This window comes from Lampetra fluviatilis, chromosome 58 (genome assembly GCF_964198595.1).
Source record: "Lampetra fluviatilis chromosome 58, kcLamFluv1.1, whole genome shotgun sequence".
NCBI classification, from domain to species: Eukaryota; Metazoa; Chordata; class Hyperoartia; order Petromyzontiformes; family Petromyzontidae; genus Lampetra; species Lampetra fluviatilis.
Genome location: NC_136332.1, coordinates 5,124,000 through 5,146,854, shown reverse-complemented (window position 1 = coordinate 5,146,854; position 22,855 = coordinate 5,124,000). Strand labels below are relative to the sequence as shown.

Sequence of the window (22,855 nt, the reverse complement as noted above, 5' to 3'; positions counted from 1 at the left end):
TCTGTCTGTCTCCGTGTCTCCCAGTCTGTCTCTCTGTGGGTCTGTCTGTGTGTCTCAGCGTCTCTCAATCTGTCCCTACGTGTCTCTCCGTTCCTCCGCACGCCTCTCCATCGATGTCTCTGTGTCTCTGTGTCTATCACCCCCCCCCCCCCAAACTCTACCTGCCTTTCTTACTTTCCTTTCCACGACCCCCCCCCTCGTCTCACTCCCTGTCCTGTCTCCCGAGATACCCAAGCGGATGCTTCTCGCGACATGAGCCGTCACCATCGGCACCACCATCACCATCACCACCATCATCGCCGCCACCTTCATCTTCATGGGTTGACAGGTGAGTGACTTTCACCTGATCACCACCTGACTACACCAAGCGCGCCCTTGACATATGTTGACACACCACATGCATCATCGCACGGACAGACACACAGACAGAGAGACCTTTCCATGGTTCGATACGGGCGGGGGTGGTGGTGGTGGTGGTGGTGTCCGTTGCACGTGTTTGTATTGCACCGGTTAGTACGGCGCGAAAGAAGTCCAACTTTGGAAATGTGCAGCCCTGCAACAGCTGGCTCGCAGCACCTCGCCACCAGACGAAGCTCCCGGGGTAGAGCCTGGATAGCCGCTAGGTGGATGACAACCACAGCCACCACTACCACAACAACCACCACAACCACCACCACCACAACAACCACCACCATAACCAACCACAACCACCACAACCATCACCACCACAACCACCACATCCACCACTACAACCACCCCATCCACCACCACCACAACCACCACCACCACCACAACTACATCCACCACCACAACCACCACCACCATAACCAATCACAACCACCACAACCACCACAACCACCACCATAACCAACCACAACCACCACAACCACCACAACCACCACCATAACCAACCACAACCACCACAACCACCACCACAACCACCACCATAACCAACCACAACCACCACCACCCACCACCATGCATCCCCCCCCCCTACAGATTGATTCATGATTCGCGTCGAGCTAAACGTGCCATGAAACCCGTCGGGTGGTGACGGGTTTGACGACACATTTATATTAACGACACCTAACCCTCCACCCCCCCACCAACCAATAACCCCCCCACCCCACCCCCCCACATGATGGAACTTGTAGTGCGTCTCAATTTGGATCTCACACACGCACACAAACAAAGACAAAGGTCACCTTTCTCCCCCCGTATAGCCCACGGGGCAAGTGCTGTTAGCGAGTAGCAATAGCTATGAACACGAGAGGGGGGTGGGTGGCCACGCCCGGCCGCCTTTGTCTCCCCCAGTGGCGATGTTGACTAGACACCGCAGCAGGCAGTCGCTTGAGGCTGAGTCGACCTAGGGGAGGTCCGATATTCGTCACTGGGTGTTGGTGGCAGCAGCAGCAGCAGTAACGTCAGAATCAGAATCAGTATTGATACTGGAGGAAATCCGATGCGCCGTGAAGATCTTGTTCACAGATGTTCAGTGAAGTCGCCCCCCTTAGTGGCGGCAGCAGGACAGGCTGGGAGACACGGAGACGAGACAGAGAGACAGAGAGACAGAGACAGAGAGACAGAGACACAGAGAGACACAGGGAGACACGCAGACAGAGACACAGAGAGACACAGGGAGACACGCAGACAGAGACACAGAGAGACACAGGGAGACACGCAGACAGAGACACAGAGAGACACAGGGAGACACGCAGACAGAGACACAGAGAGACAGAGAGACACAGAGACACAGAAAGACAGAGACAGAGAGACAGAGACACAGAGAGACAGGCTGGGAGACACGGAGACACGCAGACACGGAGACGAGACAGAGAGACAGAGAGACAGAGACACAGAGAGACACAGGGAGACACGCAGACAGAGAGACAGAGAGACACGGAGACACGGAGACGAGACAGAGAGACAGAGACACAGAGAGACAGGCTGGGAGACACGGAGACACGCAGACACGGAGACGAGACAGAGAGACAGAGACACAGAGAGACAGGCTGGGAGACACGGAGACACGCAGACACGGAGACGAGACAGAGACACAGAGAGAAAGAGACAGAGAGACAGAGACACAGAGAGACACAGGGAGACACGCAGACAGAGACACAGAGAGACAGAGAGACACGGAGACACGGAGACGAGACAGAGACAGAGACACAGAGACACAGGCTGGGAGACACGGAGACACGCAGACGAGACAGAGGCACAGAGATACAGACTGAGAGACACGGAGACACGCAGACAGACAGAGACACAGAGAGACACGGAGACAGACAGACGAGACAGAGAGACAGGCTGATGGAGACACGGAGACACGCAGACGAGACAGAGACACAGAGATACAGACTGAGAGACACGGAGACACGCAGACAGACAGAGACACAGAGAGACACGGAGACAGACAGACGAGACAGAGAGACAGGCTGATGGAGACACGGAGACACGCAGACGAGACAGAGACACAGAGATACAGACTGAGAGACACGGAGAAACGCAGACAGACAGAGACACAGAGAGACACGGAGACAGACAGACGAGACAGAGAGACAGGCTGATGGAGACACGGACACACGCAGATGAGACAGAGACACAGAGACACAGGCTGGGAGACACAGAGACACACAGACAGATACACAGAGACAGAGAGACAGGCTGATGGAGACACGGAGACACGCAGACAGAGACACAGAGAGACACACTGAGAGACACGGAGACACACAGATGAGACAGAGACACAGAGAGACAGGTTGGGAGACACGGAGACACTCAGACAGACAGAGGCACAGAGAGACACACTGAGAGACACACAGACAAGACAGAGTGACAGAGAGACAGGCTGGGAGACACAGAGACACGCAGATGAGACAGAGACACGGAGACACGGAGACGAGACAGAGAGACGGAGACAGAGAGACAGAGACACAGAGAGACAGGCTGGGGAGACACGGAGACACGCAGACGAGACAGAGACACAGAGAGACAGGCTGGGGAGACACACAGACAAGACAGAGACACAGAGAGACAGACTGAGAGACACACAGCCAAGACAGAGACACAGAGAGACAGGCTGGGGAGACACACAGACAAGACAGAGACACAGAGAGACAGGCTGGGGAGACACACAGACAAGACAGAGACACAGAGAGACAGACTGAGAGACACACAGACAAGACAGAGACACAGAGAGACAGACTGAGAGACACACAGACAAGACAGAGACACAGAGAGACAGACTGAGAGACACACAGACAAGACAGAGACACAGAGAGACAGACTGAGAGACACACAGACAAGACAGAGACACAGAGAGACAGACTGAGAGACACACAGACAAGACAGAGACACAGAGAGACAGACTGAGAGACACACAGACAAGACAGAGACACAGAGAGACAGACTGAGAGACACACAGACAAGACAGAGACACAGAGAGACAGACTGAGAGACACACAGACAAGACAGAGACACAGAGAGACAGACTGAGAGACACACAGACAAGACAGAGACACAGAGAGACAGACTGAGAGACACACAGACAAGACAGAGACACAGAGAGACAGACTGAGAGACACACAGACAAGACAGAGACACAGAGAGACACACTGAGAGACACGGAGACAGACAGACGAGACAGAGAGACAGGCTGATGGAGACATGGAGACACGCAGACGAGACACAGAGAGACAGGCCGGGAGACACGGAGACGAGACAGAGAGACGGAGACAGAGAGACAGAGACACAGAGAGACAGGCTGGGGAGACACGGAGACACGCAGACGAGACAGAGACACAGAGAGACAGGCTGGGGAGACACACAGACAAGACAGAGACACAGAGAGACAGACTGAGAGACACACAGCCAAGACAGAGACACAGAGAGACAGGCTGGGGAGACACACAGACAAGACAGAGACACAGAGAGACAGGCTGGGGAGACACACAGACAAGACAGAGACACAGAGAGACAGACTGAGAGACACACAGACAAGACAGAGACACAGAGAGACAGACTGAGAGACACACAGACAAGACAGAGACACAGAGAGACAGACTGAGAGACACACAGACAAGACAGAGACACAGAGAGACAGACTGAGAGACACACAGACAAGACAGAGACACAGAGAGACAGACTGAGAGACACACAGACAAGACAGAGACACAGAGAGACAGACTGAGAGACACACAGACAAGACAGAGACACAGAGAGACAGACTGAGAGACACACAGACAAGACAGAGACACAGAGAGACAGACTGAGAGACACACAGACAAGACAGAGACACAGAGAGACAGACTGAGAGACACACAGACAAGACAGAGACACAGAGAGACAGACTGAGAGACACACAGACAAGACAGAGACACAGAGAGACAGACTGAGAGACACACAGACAAGACAGAGACACAGAGAGACACACTGAGAGACACGGAGACAGACAGACGAGACAGAGAGACAGACTGATGGAGACACGGAGACAAGACAGAGACACAGAGAGACAGGCTGATGGAGACACGCAGACGAGACAGAGAGACAGACTGAGAATATCTCACGGAGGGGCAGAGGGTGGGCTCTCGATCCAGGCGAACAGTTCCACATCTGCAAGAGAATCTCTCGCTCCACGCAGACTGAGTGGGACCTGAGACCACCTTTAGTGACGCTTGTGGGATCAGTGGTTCGTCTTGACGTGGGATGCTGCATCATCCCACGAACCACTGATCCCACAAGTTCTAGATTTGAAGCTTTCGTGACTGCAAGGATTCATACTCTTTAGTTTTTTCGGTAAAGTCACGTGCCGTGTATGAATCTTGTGATTTTTTTATTTTATTTTATTTCCATTATTACTTTTATTAACTTTTTTACCTACGTGACTTTACCGAAAAAAATCTAAGAGTATGAATCCTTGCAGTCACGAAAGCTTCAAATCTTGAACTTGTGGGATCAGTGGTTCTTCTTGACGTGGGGTGATGCACCAGCAGCATCCCCCTGGTGGGTGCGTGATGCCCTTTCTGGTGGGTGCTAGATTTGAAGTTTTCGTGACTGCAAGGATTCACACTCTTTAGTTTTTTCGGTAAGGTCACGTAGGTAAATTAATCAATGAAATCACGACGTTTCGGGCGCACCACAAGCGTCCTTCTTCAGGTGTGGGACAACTTAGTGAAAGCACAAACGCTTAAACGTCGTGATTTAATTGATTTTAATGTTTTACCTACCGCGAGACACGGGCGGATGCATATTTTTTTTCTTTTTTTTCGAAGGTAAATCATCGAAATACACGAATCGATCACGGGGCTGCGTAAGCTACGGCTCGCTTTGGTTTCAATCAAACACGAGGCATCTCTGAACATTGGGGCGTCTTTTAAAAAGTGTATTGGTTTGGCCATGTTTGTTTGTTGTAGTACAGAGTTAGACTGATGGCCTTAATCTAAGTTGTCTTGTGGTTGTTGTTGTTGTTGTTGTTTGACTTGCATCCCACTGAGATTTTTGCACATTTTTGTGTACGGTGCTTTTTCTGCAATATTTTGCTGTCTTTTCTTGGATTTTCTGTTTGCACTCAGTCACATATTCACTTTAAGATGTTTTCTTGTTCATGTTTTTGTTTTTTGTTTGTTGCGGTTGCACCCGATTCAAGAGCCGAATTGCTCACAGGGCCCTATACCTAATCCATGAACTTGAACTAAACGACTGAGAAGGAACGGGATTCGAGGCTGCAGCGAAGGTTCAGAACCACCGCACGTAGTCCCGAATGTGAATCTTTATTTAGTGCGCAGGGCAGGAATCCGTGAGCTGTGTGAAGCCATCGTCTCGTTGGTCGGTTCTCAGAGATGTTCCAGTATATAGCGAGCAACACCGAAGCAGTATGCAACGAGTGTGGTGAGGGTAGGGATGAAGGAGAAAGCTCACTCAGCGTGTCACTGGCATATAAAACACGCGATCAGTTCGAGTGTGACCGTATATTCCATAGGAAGCGGTCACTCGCTCACATCAAATGGCAATTTGCAGTCAGATGTAGGGAATGCGTTCAGCTGGAAGAGCGTCACGGGGAGTGGTGGCGCAGCGGTTAGCGCACTATGCAACTAAACCGGCACTGCTTGAGATCGATTCCTGGGCACGGTTAACATCTGTGGCGAGCGATAGCTGGACCGGTCCTGGGCAAGCCTCCCCCCACCTTCTCACCACCCCCCCCTCCCCCCGCCCCGGGGAACCAACCCGCATTGAATTTCGATTTAAAGCTTTCGTGACTGCAGGGATTCATCTTCTTGGTTCTTTCGGTAAAGTCACGTAGAAGGGAAACAATAAAATAATAAAAATAAAACATAATTTAATAATTCTCACGACGTTTCGGCCACAACGCAAGCAGCCGTCCTCAGGTGAAAACCAGGTCCGTCGAGGCGACAGAGTCTGAAATTGATTGACCAGCGTGGTGAAGTATGGTCAAAACATCCACCGTGATCGACACTGCTTAGGGGGGCATTCATCCAAATCATGGCTTGTGAGATGTTGCATGGGACATGGTTTCACGTTGACATCATTGCATTTTCCATTCCCCGTAAATGATTCGTCCGTAAAAATTAAATTCCTTGGCAGGCCATTTGGCACAAATTCTATTAGCGAGCACCTATTTGATGGAGGTGGTGGTGGGGTCACCATTACGCCCGGCCACCTTTGTCTCCCCGACGTTTAAAGACCGGTGACTAGGCAACTAATTTTCGGCCGAGTCGACCTAGAGGTGGGAGTCGCAGAACCCCGTTCGCATCATCACGTGCGTGACGCGTCCCCATGTGGATTGGGTCACGTGTTCGAGGCAAACTCGCTTCCCCGAGCCCGTGTCGGAATTCCTAGAAAGAGTCGCTGTGGAGATTTGCAAAACCCGGAGCGAGAAATCCGGAGCGGGGAGCGCCGGGTTTGGCCCATTATAACACACGGAGCGGATTTCCGGATCCGGACTGACGCACACACACACACACGTGCGTAGAACAAAAGACAAAGATCCCCCGTGTAGCCTTAACAGACTGTTGGGGCAAGTGCTGTTAGTGAGCACCTATGAAGGCCGGCACGGCACACGAGGGGGTGGGTGGCCAGCACCACGCCCGGCCGCCTTTGTTTCCCCAGTGGCGATGATTACTACACACCGCACCAGGTACTCATTTCAGGCTGAGACGACTTAGGGGAGGCCCAGGACCGGTTCAGATAATCGTCACCGGTGTTGGCCGTGAGCGGGAATCGAACTCGGGTCGCCGGGTTCGTAGCGCAGCGAAGCGCTAACCGCTACACCACCGCTCCCCATGCACACACACACACACAGACACACACACACACACAGACACAGACAGACACACACATACACACACACACAGACAGACACACACACAGACACACACACAGACACACACACAGGCACACACAGACACACACACAGACATACAGACACACACATACACAGACACACACACAGACACACACACACACACACACACACACACACAGACAGACACACACACAGACACACACACAGACACACACACAGGCACACACAGACACACACATACACACACACAGACAGACACACACACAGACACACACACAGACACACACACAGGCACACACACAGACACACACACACAGACACACACATAGACACACACACAGACACACACACAGACACACACAGACACACACACAGACACACACACAGACAGACACACACATACACACACACAGACAGACACACACACAGACACACACACAGGCACATACAGACACACACACAGACATACAGACACACACACAGGCACACACACAGACACACGCACAGGCACACACAGACACACACACAGACATACAGACACACACACAGGCACACACACAGACACACGCACAGGCACACACAGACACACACACAGACACACACACACACAGACACACACACAGACACACACACAGACACACAGACACACACACAGACAGACACACACACACACAGACACACACACAGACACACACACAGACACACACACAGACACACACGTGCATACAACAAGCCTGATTTGGGAAATATCTGATTGCGAATTTTCTGACAGATATTGCGATTTGATGTGCGAATTCATTTTTTTTTAAGTCAAGCTTCAGTTCAATATTCACTGTGTAATGGATTTAAAACACGTGATGGAGCATTACCACGTGATACCATCAAACATATGAGCTGCTCTATATATTCAAATGCGAGGATGAGAACTTAAAATATATTAATTGCTTCCAACATGCATATTTTTTTTTTATTGAAATAGAACAATCAAACATGGAACAATTGTTAAGTTAAATAAATAAAGTTATACTAATAAAACAAATAAAACAATTCAAATGATAAAGTAATAGGACTTTTCATCGCAATGCGATTTGCTAATCGATTTGAAATCGATTAATCGTTCATCCCCACTGCACACCCACTCATCGTGGTTCATGGAGTTTCACCCGAGGCAGGAACATTCACAAGCCACGTGTCAAATGATGGATATTGTTTTAATGCACCAGATGAATGTATTGATGTTTGTGTGTCTTGTTCTCTGCGTTTGACACACACTCATACACGCACACATTCACACGTACACGCGCATACACAGCTTCACATAGGTACACACACCCACACACATACTAGCAAACCTCAATGCCAATGACCTCACCACGCATAAAACAAACCACATCCTCAATACGGAAACACACACACACATATACACACCAGAGGTGGGACAAAGTCATTGTTATGCAAGTCCAAGTCGAGTCGCAAGTCATCAAATTCATGACTCGAGTCTGACTCGAGTCCAAGTCACATGACTCGAGTCCACATCTCATAGGTGGGACAAAGTCATTGTTATGCAAGTCCAAGTCGAGTCGCAAGTCATCAAATTCATGACTCGAGTCTGACTCGAGTCCAAGTCACATGACTCGAGTCCACACCTCTGATACACACTATCACAAAGACAAAGATACCCCGTGTAATCTGTAAAAGACTGTTTGTGGCAAGTGACGTTAGCATGCACAAATACAGAGATAAAGATCCCCGTGTAGCCTTAACAGACTGTTGTGGCAAGTGCCGTTAGCAAGCACCAAACACGCTCACACACACACACTCATACACACAACAATCATACACACACGACTCTCTCACACACACGTTCACACACTCACACACACGTTGACACACACACGTTCACACACACACACGTTCACACACACACTCACACGCACACACACACGTTCACACACACACTCACACACACGTTCACACACATGCACACACACACGTTCACGCACACACACGTTCACACACACACTCACACGCACACATGCACACACACACGTTCACACACACACACTCACACACACGTTCACATACACGCTCTCACACACAAACGCTCATACACACATCACACACGACTCTCTCACATACACGTTCACACACACACTCACACGCACACATTCACACACACACGTTCACACACACATGTTCACACACACACACACCTTCTCATATTAACATACCATCTCTCTCTCACACACACACGTTCACACACACACACTCACACTTGTTCACACACACACACTCACACACACGTTCACACACACTCACACACACAACAACCGCCATTCGCCACTAAGTGGCGGTGACGTCACCACGACGCTTGTGCCAGGCCATGTGCACCTTGAGGCCACGTGAAGTGTCGAACGCCCGCTGGCAGGTCACGGGGCAGACCCAGCAGGTGCCACGGGTCGATTGACTGAAATGACTGAGATGACTGGCTGATGCACCACCTGTGCCCCCTACTGTGCCAACTTGCTGTGCTTTAGCCACCCGGCGCTCCGCTCGTTGTTGTGAGCGTCGCTCCTCCGCCCTCCGTTGTTGCTGGAGGGCGACTGCCTCCAACTGCCCAGTAGCGTCCTACACGAGCCTCCTCCACTGAGGCCGATTTGACACCGCTGGTACCGGTCATCGGCAAGTCCACTCAGCTCCACATCCGACTGAAAAACATCACTCCATCTCTTCTCTAGCCCGTGCCGCGCCCGTTTAGCCTCCTTGATCCGGTCGAACAAAATCTGTTTAGGCATGCAGTGGCTGGGCATGCGGGCTATATGACCCAGCCAACGCAGCCTTGCCTGCCGGAGGAGCTCACCGTTGGGACTTTACCCAGATCTTTCAAGGATTTGTGAGCTCCTCACACAATCCAGCCTGGTTAAACCAAGGATGGATAGTAGGCAAGCCAGCCTAAATGTGTCTAACCGACGAAGATGCTCCATTAGGGGGGTCTACGTTTCGCAAGCGTAGAGAAGGGAGGGAATGACTGTTGCCGAGAAGACCTGAAGCTTTGTGCGAAGTGACAGACCAGGTAGCTTCCACACAGCGTTACGCAACCGATGAAAAGACATTGCCGCTCGACTGACTCGGAGTGAGACCACTGCTGTTAAACTGGAGCCGGTAATGAGTACACTGCCCAGGTATGGGAAACTCTCCACTGTCTCCACTACTGCCCCATCACCGATTGGGAGTCGTGGGGGTGGAGTGTCCGATGGTACAAAATACCCAGGCAGGTGCTTAGTTTTGGTGGGGCTGATGGTAAGGCCCCACCTCTTAGTGGCACGCTCCAGTTTCAGCAGCAGCGTCTCCAACTCCTCCTCTGAATGAGCAGCAATTACCAGGTCGTCGGCATACATAACGTGATTGACCAATAGGGAGCCATACCTTGACCGCACCCGGGCATCGATCTGCCTCCCATTGTATCTGTACCAAATGGATATTCCCCTGGTACAGGTATTGAAGGCTTCACGAACTACGTGGTCAAAATAGATGTTAAATAATGTGGGAGCCAGAGGACATCACTGTCGCACCCCAAGGTGAACAGGGAATGGCTCTGATTCCCAGCCACGTAGTTTTACCCGGGCCCGCTCACCATCATGAAGGTCCTTAATGATCGTGAGCAGAGGGTCAGGGACTCCGAAAGCACGAAGAACAACCCAGAGCCCAAGCCTACTGATGGTATCCTAGGCCTTGAACAAGTCAATAAAGCAGAGATGTAGGTCTTATTGGAATTCCCTACACCTCTGCTGTAGCAGACGGACAGAAAATATGGTATCTGTGCAGGACCGCCCTTTCCTGAAACCGCATTGGGGCTCCGCAAGCCTCTCCTCAGCGTGCCTGGCAAGGCGATGTTGAATAATCCTTGCCAGGACCTTTCCCGGCATACTGAGAAGTCAGATGCCCCTGTAGTTGTTACAGTCTGTGTGGTCCCCCTTGTTAAAGAGGGGGACCACCAGGGCATCCTTCCAGTCCTGCAGGACCCGCCCAGTGGTCCAGACTGTTGTTATGATGTCATGTAGGGCAGTCTGTGCACAAACGCCACCCTCCCTCAGCATTTCGCTTTGGAGATCATCTCTGCCCGGTGCCTTTCCTGGTCTCAGACTCTGGATCGCCTTTAGTACTTCCTCAACAGATGGCACCTCAGCCAGCCACCCACAGGGGGTGACTTCTTTTTCCAATATTTGAGGCACCGCAGCCTCAGCAGGGTCATCCCCACTCTGTGCCACGATGTTTTCCTGGCTGAGGGATTTCCCCTCCCCCAGGATCTCACAGAAATGCTCAGCAAATCTGCAAACCTGTTTCTGGGCGTCGGAGATTGAATCACCGTGTTTCCCCTAATGATGGTAATAGTTGTGGCGCTGCAGGTTACTTTTTTGATGGAATTAAAGAGCGATATGTGATCGCAGGCCACTGAGGCAGACTCCATATCCTCAGCAACCCGCGACCACCACCCATCCTTGTAGCGCCTCACGGCTCTCCGAACCTCCGAGCGAAGGCTGCGGTAAGCCTCCTCATTCTCTGACGTGGGATGCTGTAGACGATTAGACTGGGCCTGTCGCTTTTTGTCAACCATCCAAAATACCTCCTCTGTCAGCCAGGGTCTCTGGGGGGGTCTGGACCGCATACCCAAAGCAGCCATTGCAGATACATGAGTCACAGTCCTAAACCTCACCCATTTACCCTCGACATCAGGAGGAGTGGGGGACGATGCCAACCCCAGCCGCAAGCGATGATGAAATTCTCGCATGCAACTTTCATCAGCTAACTGAGACCAGAACACCTTAGATTGGAATGGGGTCCTGGGTGTACACCCACCACCGGAGTAGAAGAATGGCAGGCGCATCTTACAGATGACTAGTCGATGGTCAGAGGACAGATCAGCTCCACAGTAGGTCCTGGTGTCAAGGACATGGGCTCGCATCCGCTGGTCCGTCACTATGTAGTCCAGCAGATGTTCTTGCTTGGACCCGGCATGTATCCATGATGTTGTGTGGATGCGCCGATGCCGGAACATCGTGTTGGTAATTACAAGCCCATGGGATGCACAAAATTCTAGCAGCCTCCTATCGTTGTTATTGAGCTGATCAGGCCCATGCCTTCCAATCACTCTAGACCAGGTGCCAGCATCATGACCAACTCGGGCATTGAAGTCACCCAGCAAGATGACTCTATCCCGAGGGGCCACTTTAGCCAGCACCTGTGACAGGAGGTCATAGAAGGCATCTGACTCATCGGCCTTGCCTGCATCCCTCCACGGATGTTCGTCTTCGGTGGGGGCATAAGTAACCACGACCACCACTCCTCGCCTCCAGTTGATGGGAAGGCGAGCCCAAAGTAGCCTGGGGCTTACAGCTTCCCACACCTCACCGCCACGCTCCCACGCCCCTTTCATTCTTATGTTCAAAAGAAGAGCCACACCCTGTTGTTTGGCAGTCTCCTGCACCGAGTAGAGGACTGTCCACCCCTCATGGTGGCAGGAGCCAGAGCCGGTCCACCGGACCTCCTGAATGCGGTACCGGTCCAGCTCCCAACAGAGGAGTGGCAGCCTCTTCTCCGCAGTGAGCGTTCGAACATTCCACGTGGCCATCCGTAGTGGCTTTTCGTTGTTTCTGGAGGAGCCCCGAGGGTCAAGATTCAATCTCCTGGCTCCGCCAAATGGGGTTTGGCCAGGAGACGTCATAGACGCCTGTCCCCCCGGGGCCTCCGGCACAAGCTTATTAGTTAGATATTTCAGCCGTGGTTTAGTGGTAATTTTTTGAAGGTGGAGGGGTTACCAGCCCCTAGCACCCGTCCAGAGCCCCCATTTAGCCATTGTGGTGGTCACAGACGCCATGAGGCGAAAGGCTTTGGCCATCCCACCCACAGCACTTTCCACGACAGTGTTGCCCGTCCGGCACCGCGAGGAAGTAGGGAGCAGAGGTCGCAAACGGGTTTTGATTCCTTACCCGTACCCGGCCGCACCAGGGTCGCAAATGGGTACCTGTACCCGGCCAAGTACGGGTAGCCGGGTATCGGGTAGGGTACGGGTATCGGGTACCCGGTTGCGACCTCTGGTAGAAGGTTGTTTTGCTCCCATAGGTCTGGGACTGTCCACTGCCTCTGACCTGCGTAGCTTATCCGATATCACGTGAGTCACTTTAAATTCGGAGTGTGGGAGGAAATCTGAGAACATCAACAGCAACAAAAAACCCGCCAAAGTACGAAGGGGAAACCCAGGTCCCTCTTCAGGAAAATTCGGCACTGATGTCAGCCGTGACTAGGAATTGAACTCAGGGAACCAGGTTCACACCACACATATACACACACTCACACACTCACACACACACATACACACATACACACTCACAAGCACACACTCATACACACACTCCCACAAACATACACACTCACACGTACACACTCACTCATACTCACTCATACACACACTCCCACACACTCTCTCATACACACACATACACACTCACACGTACACACTCATACACACACTCCCACACACACACTCACACACACACATGCACTCACACACACACATACACACTCACCCCCCCCACAATCACACACATCTCCACAGCTGGAGTCTCACACTGCCGCTGGATGCAGGAGAGCGCTGTGGACCGACCTGCCGCCTTCCCACGACCAACTTTCATTCCCAGGCCGGACCCGCATCTTCTACCGGCTACACGAGGCCCCATCCTGGAATCTCACGTCTCCTACCGCGTACACGAGGCCCCATCCTGGAATCTCACGTCTCCTACCCCGTACACGAGGCCCCATCCTGGAATCTCGTGTCTTCTACCGGCTACACGAGGCCCCATCCTGGAATCTCACGTCTTCTACCGGCTACACGAGGCCCCATCCTGGAATATCGCATCTTCTACCGGCTACACGAGGCCCCATCCTGGAATGTCGCGTCTTCTACCGGCTACACGAGGCCCCATCCTGGAATCTCACATCTTCTACCGGCTACACGAGGCCCCATCCTGGAATCTCACGTCTCCTACCGCGTACATGAGGCCCCATCCTGGAATCTCGCGTCTCCTACCACGCGTACACGAGGCCCCATCCTGGAATCTCGCGTCTTCTACCGCGTACACGAGGCCCCATCCTGGAATCTCACGTCTTCTACCGCGTACACGAGGCCCCATCCTGGAATCTCACGTCTTCTACCGCGTACACGAGGCCCCATCCTGGAATCTCGCGTCTTCTACCGCGTACACGAGGCCCCATCCTGGAATCTCGCATCTTCTACCGCGTACACGAGGCCCCATCCTGGAATCTCACATCTCCTACCGCGGACACGAGGCCCCATCCTGGAATCTCACGTCTCCTACCGCGTACACGAGTCCCCGTCCTGGAATCTCACGTCTCCTACCGCGTACACGAGGCCCCATCCTGGAATCTCACGTTTCCTACCGCGTACACGAGGCCCCATTCTGGAATCTCACGTCTTCTACCGCGTACACGAGGCCCCATCCTGGAATCTCACGTCTCCTACCGCGTACACGAGGCCCCATCCTGGAATCTCGCGTCTTCTACTGCGTACACGAGGCCCCATCCAGGAATCTCACGTCTCCTACCGCGTACACGAGGCCCCATCCTGGAATCTCACGTCTCCTACCGCGTACACGAGGCCCCATCCTGGAATCTCACGTCTCCTACCGCGTACACGAGGCCCCATCCTGGAATCTCACGTTTCCTACCGCGTACACGAGGCCCCATCCTGGAATCTCACGTCTTCTACCGCGTACACGAGGCCCCATCCTGGAATCTCACGTCTCCTACCGCGTACACGAGGCCCCGTCCTGGAATCTCGCATCTCCTACCGCGTACACGAGGCCCCATCTTGGAATCTCACGTCTTCTACCGCGTACACGAGGCCCCATCCTGGAATCTCACGTCTCCTACCGCGTACACGAGGCCCCATCCTGGAATCTCGCGTCTTCTACCGCGTACACGAGGCCCCATCCTGGAATCTCACGTCTCCTACCGCGTACACGAGGCCCCATCCTGGAATCTCGCGTCTCCTACCGTGTACACGAGGCCCCATCCTGGAATCTCACGTCTCCTACCGCGTACACGAGGCCCCGTCCTGGAATCTCGCATCTCCTACCGCGTACACGAGGCCCCATCCTGGAATCTCACGTCTTCTACCGCGTACACGAGGCCCCATCCTGGAATCTCACGTCTCCTACCGCGTACACGAGGCCCCATCCTGGAATCTCGCGTCTTCTACCGCGTACACGAGGCCCCATCCTGGAATCTCGCGTCTTCTACCGCGTACACGAGGCCCCATCCTGGAATCTCACGTCTCCTACCGCGTACACGAGGCCCCATCCTGGAATCTCGCGTCTTCTACCGCGTACACGAGGCCCCATCCTGGAATCTCACGTCTCCTACCGCGTACACGAGGCCCCATCCTGGAATCTCGCGTCTCCTACCGCGTACACGAGGCCCCATCCTGGAATCTCACGTCTTCTACCGCGTACACGAGGCTCCATCCTGGAATCTCAGGTCTCCTACCGCGTACACGAGGCCCCATCCTGGAATCTCGCGTCTTCTACCGCGTACACGAGGCCCCATCCTGGAATCTCAGGTCTCCTACCGCGTACACGAGGCCCCATCCTGGAATCTCAGGTCTCCTACCGCGTACACGAGGCCCCATCCTGGAATCTCACGTCTCCTACCGCGTACACGAGGCCCCATCCTGGAATCTCACGTCTTCTACCGCGTACACGAGGCCCCATCCTGGAATCTCGCGTCTCCTACCGCGTACATGAGGCCCCATCCTGGAATTTCACGTCTTCTACCGCGTACACGAGGCCCCATCCTGGATTCTCACATCTCCTACCGCGTACACGAGGCCCCATCCTGGAATCTCACGTCTTCTGCCACGTACACGAGGCCCCATCCTGGATTCTCACGTCTCCTACCACGTACACGAGGCCCCATCCTGAAATCTCACGTCTTCTGCCGCGTACACGAGGCCCCATCCTGGAATCTCACGTCTTCTACCGCGTACACGAGGCCCCATCCTGGAATCTCGCGTCTCCTACCGCGTACACGAGGCCCCATCCTGGAATCTCACGTCTTCTACCGCGTACACGAGGCCCCATCCTGGAATCTCACGTCTCTTACCACGAACACGAGGCCCCATCCTGGAATCTCACGTCTCCTGCCGCGTACACGAGGCCCGTCATGGAATCTCACGTCTTCTACCGCGTACACGAGGCCCGTCATGGAATCTCGCGTCTTCTACCGCGTACACGAGGCCCGTCATGGAATCTCGCGTCTTCTACCGCGGACACGAGGCCGGTCCTGGATTCTCACGTCTTCTACCGCGTACACGAGGCCCCATCCTGGAATCTCGCGTCTCCTACCGCGTACACGAGGCCCCATCCTGGAATCTCGCGTTCTTACCGCGTACACGAGGCCCCGTCCTGGAATCTCACGTCTCCTACCGCGTACACGAGGCCCCATCCTGGAATGTCACGTCTCCTACCGCGGACACGAGGCCCCATCCTGGAATCTCGCGTCTTCTACCGCGTACACGAGGCCCCATCTTGGATTCTCTCGTCTTCTACCACGTACACGAGGCCCCATCCTGGAATCTCACGTCTCCTACCGCGTACACGAGGCCCCATCCTGGATTCTCGCGTCTCCTACCGCGTACACGAGGGACCATCCTGGATTCTCACGTCTCCTACCGCGTACACGAGGCCCCGTCATGGATTCTCACGTCTCCTACCGCGTACACGAGGCCCCATCCTGGAATCTCACGTCTCCTACCGTGGACATGAGGGACCATCCTGGATTCTCACGTCTCCTACCGCGTACACGAGGCCCCATCCTGGAATCTCACGTCTCCTACCGCGGACATGAGGGACCATCCTGGATTCTCACGTCTCCTACCACGTACACGAGGCCCGTCATGGAATCTCGCATCTTCTACCGCGTACACGAGGCCCCATCCTGGAATCTCACGTCTTCTACCGCGTACACTAGGCCCCATCCTGGAATCTCGCGTCTCTCTACTACCACGTACACGAGGCCCGTCATGGAATCTCGCGTCTCCTACCGCGTACACGAGGGACCATCCTGGAATCTCGCGTCTCCTACCGCGTACACGAGGCCCCATCCTGGAATCTCGCGTCTCCTACCACGTACACCAGGCCCCATCCTGGAATCTCACGCGGCAGCGGTACAAGACGGTGGGGAGGGGGGGGGCTGGGGGGCCTGGGGGGGGGGCTGGGGGGGGCTGGGGGGGCCTGGGGGGCTGGGGGGGGGGCTGGAGGGTGGGGGGGGGGGCTAGGGGGGCCTGGTGGAGCTGGGGGGGGGGTTGGAGGGTGGGGGGGGGGGAGAATGGGGGGGCCTGGTGAGGTGGCCTGGGGGGGAGGCTGGGGAGGGGGCCTGGGGGGCTAGGGGGGGCTGGAGGGTGGGGGGGCCTGGGGGGTTAGGGGCTGGGGGGGGGGCTAGGGGGGCCTGGTGGAGCTGGGGGGGGCTTGGGGGGGGGCTAGGGGGGCCTGGTGGAGCTGGGGGGGGGGGCTGGGCTTGGTTTACCAGCGGACGATCAAGCGACCAATGTTGTGCACGAGGCGTCGGGAATTTTTCGGGTCAGATGAGTCGAGCGACAGATGATCAACTGGCCCAGAAAGTCCCGACGGCTCGTGTCACGTGTCACGCCCAGCGGCTGCCCGTCGACCATCACGCGTGGGAGCCCCTCCCCCACCGCCCCCCCCTCACCGCCCCCCCTCCCAGAGACAGGTGAGATTTGGGGGGGGGGGGTGGCGAGGCACGGTTCGAGTCCGGGTCGCGTGTGCGGTGGAGATGACTTAGCTCGCTTTGCGTGTTGGCCACGTGGCACGCCGAATGTGATTGTGACGATGACGGACGGGCAGCACAGATGGACAGGTACAGACATCCACGGCGAAGGTTTGTTGGGTTAGATCGCGGAGGTATGAATGTTGTGGCGTGACCCTCCACCACCCGACATGGGGCAGAGGTCGCAAACGGGTTTTGATTCCTTACCCGTACCCGGCCGCACCAGGGTCGCAAACGGGTACCCGTACTCTACCCGACACCCGGCTACCGGTACCCGGCCGGGTACGGGTAGGGTACGGGTATCGGGTACCCGATTGCGACCTCTGGGATGAAGCCATGTTGCAGGCGTGGGTGGGTTGATTCGAGGAACTTGAATTGTGAGAAGAGACACAAGATGTTGGGAAATGAGTGACAAACGGTGACTCACCAGTGACTCACGGCCTACCCGTACCCGTACCCGGCCGCACCAGGGTCGCAAACGGGTACCCATACCCGGCCGGGTACGCGTAGCCGGGTATCGGGTAGGGTACGGGTATCGGGTACCCGGTTGACACCTCTGACATGGGGAGGGGTCCCAAAGAGAAGGGAGGATCGAGAGCCAGAGAGACGGACAGACGGACACGTGGATGTAGAGACAGACAGACGGATCGATAAACATTCGGGCTATGCAGACAGAGGCATAGAGAGACAACACACGGGCGGGCAGGCGCGTGCGTGTGTGTGTTAGTCCTCGTGCGTTGTGCAGTGAACTACATCGCTTGGGGAGGCAAAGGCGGCCGGGCGTGGTTGCGCTTACCACCCACCTCCTACCCCCCCCTCCCCCACCCTCTCGTGCCGGCCTCCGTAGGTGCTGCTACTCGTTCACAGCAACTTGCCCTTGGCGGTCTGCCAAAGAGGCTACACGGGGGGGGGGGGGAGGCTTTACCTTTGTGTCTGTGTGTGTGTGTGGGGAGCGGTGGGTGTAGTGGTTTGCGCTACGCTGCGCTGCGAACCCGGCGACCCGAGTTCGATTCCCGCTCACGGCCAACACCACCAGTGACGATTATTTGAACCGGTCCTGGGCCTCCCCTAGGTCGACTCAGCCTCAAATGAGTGCCTGGTTGCGATGTGTAAACATCGTCAGTGGGGAGACAAAGGCGGTCGGGCGTGGTGCTGGCCACCCACCCCCTCGTGTGCCGTGCCAGTCTTCATAAGCCCTGATACTCGCTAACAGCACTTGCTCTAACAGGATGTGAATCCGTCTGTGTTGGGTGCGGTGTGTAGTAAACATCGCCACTGGGGAGACAAAGGCGGCCGGGCGTGGTTGTTGATGCCCACCCACTCCCTCGTGTGCCGTGCCGGCCTTCATAGGTGCTGATCCTCGCGAACAGCACTTGCCCCTACAGTCTGCTACAGGCTACGCGGGGGAGCTTTGTCTGTGCGTGGGTGGGTGGGTGAGAGAGAGAGTGTGGGATGAGGATGGGAAGGAGGAGATGCCCGCATTTGGCAGCGTTCCCAGACCCGTGACCCACTTCCCCACTGACAACGATTCTGATTCGTATAAAAAAAAAGATCGGAAAGCTTTTGCCAAAGATACAAAGACAAAGATCCCCCGTGTAGCCTTAACAGACTGTAGGGGCAAGTGCTGTTAGCGAGCCTCACCTATGAAGGCCGGCACCGCACACGAGGGGGGGGGGGTGGGTGGGTGACCAGCACCACGCCCGACCGCCTTTGTCTCCCCAGTGGCGATTTTAACGCACCGCACCAGGTACTCATTTGAGGCTGAGTCGATCTAGGAGAGGCCCAGGACCGGTTCAGATAATCGTCACTGATGGCCGTGAGCGGGAATCGAACTCGGGTCGCCGGGTTCGTAGCGCAGCGTAGCGCTAACCGCTGCGCCACCGCTCCTTCAACACACACACGCATTTTCACAGACACACATACAGACACACACACAGACACACACACAGACACTCACACAGACATACCCACAGACACACACACAGACACACAGACACACACAGACACACACACAGACACACACATAGACACACACACACAGACACACACACAGATACACACACAGACACACACACAGACACACACACAGACACACACATACACACAGACACACACATACACACACAGACACACACACAGACACACACAGACACACACCCACAGACACACCCACAGACACACATACAGACACGCACAGACACACACAGACAGACACACACAGACACACACACAAACACACCCACAGACACACACATACACACCCACAGACACACACTCAGACACACACTCAGACACACACACAGATACACACAGACACACCCACACAGACACACACAAAGACACACCCACAGACACACACACAGACATACACACAGACACACACACACCCACAGACACACACACCCCCACAGACACACACACAGACACCCACAGACACCCACAGACACACACACACAGACAGACACACACACAGACACACACACAGACACAAACTAAACACACGCCTAGCACGCTCACTCCGCATCTCGTGGGTCCACCTATCCGCACTGTACCGCACAGACCCCGCGAACCTCGAATCGAAGCGACGATTCGAACCGGTCCCGGAACCATCCTCTAGGTCGACTCGGCCTCAAACGAGCACCAGTCGCGGCGCTCCGAATAAAATCATTTTGGGAAGACAAAGACGGCCGGGGCGGTCGCTAATTGCGCTGGTCCAGACGACTCTTTGTCTTGAGTGCGTGTGGCTTGGAGCGGTGGCGCAGTGGTTAGCGCGCTGCACCACAAACTCGATGACCCCCCACCCTCCCGAATGCACGGCTAACATCAGTAGCGAGCAACATCTGCTGGGCCGTCTCCTAGGGAGACAAAGGCGGCCGGGCGTGGTTGCTATCCACCGTAGCACCCCCCCCCCCCCCTTGCCCCTCTTAAAACTTAACAGCACTTGCCCCAACATTCAGGCTGGCTACACGGGCGAGCTTTGTCTCTTTTTAAAATAAATTTCGCATCTTTCGATTTAAAGCTTCTTTCGTGACTGCAGGGATTCATCTTCTTGGCTCTTTCGGTAAAGTCACGTAGAAGGGAAGTAATAAAATAATAAAAATAAAACATAATAAAATACAATTCTCACGACGTTTCGGCCACAACGCAAGCAGCCGTCCTCAGGTGAAGACCAGGTCTGTCGGGGAGACGGAGTCTGACGCTTATTATGTTTTTTTTATTTTATTACTTCCCTTCTACGTGATGACTTTACCGAAAGAACCAAGAAGAGATGAATGTCGCATCGTTGTGTGTGACCGCATGGGTCAGGGATTGAATCTCACTCGATGTGTCTCTTAAAGCCATCAGCTTTAAGGAGGCTGCCTTTTAAAGACGGAATTTCGGCGTAAGGTCACTTACCGCTGGAGTTAAAAGGTGCGCCAATCCGTAGTGCCACGACTTCTATGGATGCTTCATTGTTGTGCCCGATATTAATGACGTAATAACATTGTGGGCGCCACGGTGATGAATGTTGACTACCTCGCCTGGTGTGCAGGAGGTCGTGGGTTCGATCCCGATCCTGACGACGCCTGCTGCTGTATATTTGGAGTTTGCGTGTCTCTCTCTCTCATCATCATCACGGTGGCTAGGAGATGTGAACTAGCTCGCCTGGTGTACAGGAGGTCGTGGGTTCGATCCCGATCCCGACCCTGACGCCTGCTGCTGTATATTTTGAGTGTGCGTGTCTCTCTCTCTCTCCTCATCATCATCACGGTGGCTAGGAGATGTTAACTACCTCGTCTGCTGTACAGGAGGTTCTGGGTTCGATCCCGACCCTGACGCCTGCTGCTGTATATTTTGAGTTTGCGTGTCTCTCTCTCTCTCATCATCATCACGGTGGCTGGGAGATGTTAACTACCTCGCCTGGTGTACAGGAGGTCGTGGGTTCGATCCCGACTCTAACGCCTGCTGCTGTATATTTGGAGTTTGCGTGTCTCTCTCTCATCATCATCACGGTGGCTAGATGTTAACTACCTCGCCTGGTGTGCAGGAGGTCGTGGGTTCGATCCCGACCCTGACGACTGCTACTGCTGTATATTTGGAGTTTGCGTGTCTTTCTCTCTCTCATCATCATCATCACGGTGGCTAGGTGATGTTAACTACCTCGCCTGGTGTGCAGGAAGTCGTGGGTTCGATCCCGACCCTGACGCCTGCTGCTGTATATTTGGAGTTTGCGTGTCTCTCTCTCATCATCATCACGGTGGCTAGGAGATGTTAACTACCTTGACTGGTGTACAGGAGGTCGTGGGTTCGATCCCGACTCTGACGCCTGCTGCTGTATATTTGGAGTTTGCGTGTCTCTCTCTCTCTCATCATCATCATCACGGTGGCTAGGAGATGTTAACTACCTCGCCTGGTGTGCAGGAGGTCGTGGGTTCGATCTCGACCCTGACGCCTGCTGCTGTATATTTGGAGTTTGCGTGTCTCTCTCATCATCATCATCACGGTGGCTAGGAGATGTTAACTACCTCGCCTTGTGTACAGGGGGTCGTGGGTTCGATCCCGACCCTAACGCCTGCTGCTGTATATTTGGAGTTTGCGTGTCTCTCTCTCATCATCATCACGGTGGCTAGGAGATGTTAACTACCTTGACTGGTGTACAGGAGGTCGTGGGTTCGATCCCGATCCCGACCC

General features: G+C 54.3%; 1 protein-coding gene across 1 annotated transcript in view; it reads left to right on the top strand.

Moving 5' to 3' along the window:
• The window catches only part of MRPL17 (mitochondrial ribosomal protein L17), a 74,957-nt gene extending 61,605 nt beyond the window's left edge, over positions 1–13,352 (top strand). The window contains exon 4 of the transcript XR_013640380.1: positions 13,286–13,352. The gene's annotated coding sequence lies outside the window, so the exon portion shown is untranslated. The remainder of the gene's footprint in view (positions 1–13,285) is intronic.
• The last annotated feature ends 9,503 nt before the right edge of the window (positions 13,353–22,855 follow it).